Genomic DNA, 3017 nt, shown 5'->3' with positions numbered 1-3017 from the left:
ACAACCCTGTAACACACCTTTCTTAATTTTAAACTATTCAGTGTTCCCATGTTCTGTTCTAACAACTGCTTCTTGGTCCATGTACAGAATCCTCATGAGCACAATTAAGTGTTCGGGAATACTCATACTTTGCAATGTTATCCACAGAGTGTCATGAGCTACATAATCGAAAGCCTTTGCATAGTCAATAAAGCACAAATAAACATCTTTCTGGTATTCTCTGCTTTCAGCCAAGATCAGCAATGATATCCTTCGTTCCACGTCCTCTTCTGAATCTGGCTTGAACCTCTGGAAGTTCTCTGTCAATGTATGCTTGCAGCCATTTCTGTATTAACTTTAATAAAACTTTACTCGCATGAGATATCAAAGAGATTATCTGATGATTTGCGCATTCCATTGGGTCACCTTACTTTGGAATGGGCACAGATATGGATCTCTTCCAATCAGTTGGCCAGATAGTTGTCTTCCAAATTTCTTGGCATAGATGAGTGAGTGCCTCCAGTGCCGCCTCACTTTCTTGAAAGATTTCCATTTTTATTTCATCAATTCCTGGTGCCTTGTTCTTTGCCAATTCCTTCAATGCACTTTGGGCTTCAGATAGCACCAGAATATTGAAACATAATGATGAGCATATCAGATAATATTACCAGAATATTAGCAGATATATTACCTGAAAATGAGCCCCTCAGGTTGGAAGGCATTCAAAATACGACTGGGATAGAGCTGTCTCCTCTAAGTAGTGTTGGCCATGATGATGAGAATAGAGTAAAGCTATCGGGACCTTCATTGGCTGATGGCACACAACTCAAAATGAGGAGAAATAGCTATAAATATCCATTGGTAATCAGAACACGGAATACACAAAGTATGAATCTAGGAAAATTGGAAACTGTCAAAAATGAAATGGAACATAGAAACATTGATATCCTAGGCATTCAAGAGGTGAAATGGGCTGGAATTGGCCATTTTGAATCTGACAATCACATAGTTTACTGTGCTAGAAATAACAAATTGAGCAAGGATGGTGTCGTATTCATCATCAAAAAGAACCTCTCAAGAGCTATGTTGGAGTACAATGCTATCTGTGATAGAATAATATCCATACACCTACAAGGAAGACCAGTTAATACAACCATTATTCAAATTTACTCACCAACCACTAAAGTCAGTGAAGATGAAATCTATCAACTTTTTCAGTCTGAAACTTATCAAACATGCAATCAAGATGTATTGATAATTACTGGTGATTGGAATGCAAAGGTTGGAAACATAGAGGAAAGATTAGTAGTTGTGAACTATGGCCTTGGTCATAGAAATGATGCTGGAGATCACATGATAAAATTTTGCAAGACCAATGACTTTTTCATTGCAAATATGTTTTTAATATATAAAATTAAACTATACACATGGACCTCATCAGACAGAATATACAGAAATCGAATAGACTACATCTGTGGAAAGAGACAGTGAAAAAGCTTCATATCATCAAACAAGGCTGGGGGTAGACCATGGAACAGACCATCAATTGTTCATTTGAAAAATCAGACTGAAGCTGAAGAAAATTAAAACAAGTCCATGACAACCAAACTGACTGTAATGAGTCAATTCCAACTCACAACGGCCCTATATAGGGTTTCCAGAACCTCATTTTTCTCCCACAGAGTGTCTGCCAGCCTTGTGGTTAGCAACTCTATGTCTAGCCCACAGTGCCATCTGGGCTCCTTAAAGAAAGAAAACGGGCATTAAAAAGATAAACAGAAAGAAAAGACCAAAGCGGGTGTCAGAAGAAACTCTGAAGCTTGCTCTTCAAAATAGAGTAGCGAAAGCAAATGGAAGCGAACGAATCTTTCAAAGGGTAGATTGGAGAAGACAAAGTAAAGCATTATAATGAAATGGGCAAGGACCTGGCGTTAGAAAACCAAAAGAGTAGAACCTGCTCAGCGCTTTTCAATATGAAATAACAGAAGAAAAAATTCAAATATTAAGGTGCAACATTGAAGGATTCTATGGAGAAGAACATCATGCTTGATAAAGTGGAGGGTCAGCGAGAATGAAGAAGAACCCTAGCGAAATGGATTGGCACAGTGGCTACAGCAATGAGCTCAAGTGTAGCAACAATTGTGAGGTTGGTGCAGGACCGGAAAGTGTTTGTTTCTGTTGTGTATAGGGTCACCTGAGTCGGCAACTAACAACAACAACAACATGGGAAAAATATTGAATGATGCAGGAAGCATACAAAATTTACAGAATATAGAGTCACACTAAATAAAATTGGTTAACTTTCAACCATTTCAAGAGGTAGTATATAAGCAAGAACTGATGGTATTGAAGGAAGAAGTCTGACCTGTATTGAGGCATAAAGGTGATATGCAATCAATCATATACATGTATTTTCAATCACCTCATATGTATATGAAAGCTGGACAATTATAATGAATAAGGAATATCGAAGAAGAATTGATGCCTTTGAATTACAGTATTGGAAAATCATATTAACTGTACACTGAACTACCAGAAGAATGAATAAATCTGCCTTGGGAGAAGTACAGCCAGAATGTCCCTTAGAAGTGAGGCTGGGAAGAATTTGTCTCACATACTTTATTTATTTATTTATTTATTTATTTATTTTGTGAATTGTGTGATAGTCTACCTGGGAGAACATCAGCTTTACATTCATTCCATCATCCATCATTTCATTGGCATAGTTACCATCCCGACTATGCATCCTCACCCAATCAAGGGATGTACCCTGTAAGCCTGCACCCCCCCACCACAGTCCTCAGCCCCTTTCCATCTCCTGATCCCAAGTCCCTAGCCACACCATCTCTTGACGTCGTCTTCTCTGCCTCCATCTCAGGCCTCACCGCCTCTCTGGGTAGGATTCCGCTCTTCGCTTTTCTCCACTGATGGTCCCAGGGTCCTCCGCTCCTAGACTGAAAAGTTAATCACTCCACTTTTTGCAACAAAATGTCCATCTTTAGACTTCCAACCCTCACAATCAGTCCTGATAACAATTA

Source organism: Chrysochloris asiatica, unplaced genomic scaffold (genome assembly GCF_000296735.1).
Source record: "Chrysochloris asiatica unplaced genomic scaffold, ChrAsi1.0 scaffold00230, whole genome shotgun sequence".
In the NCBI taxonomy this organism is placed as follows: domain Eukaryota; kingdom Metazoa; phylum Chordata; class Mammalia; order Afrosoricida; family Chrysochloridae; genus Chrysochloris; species Chrysochloris asiatica.
Note: the sequence above shows the minus strand (reverse complement) of the source record.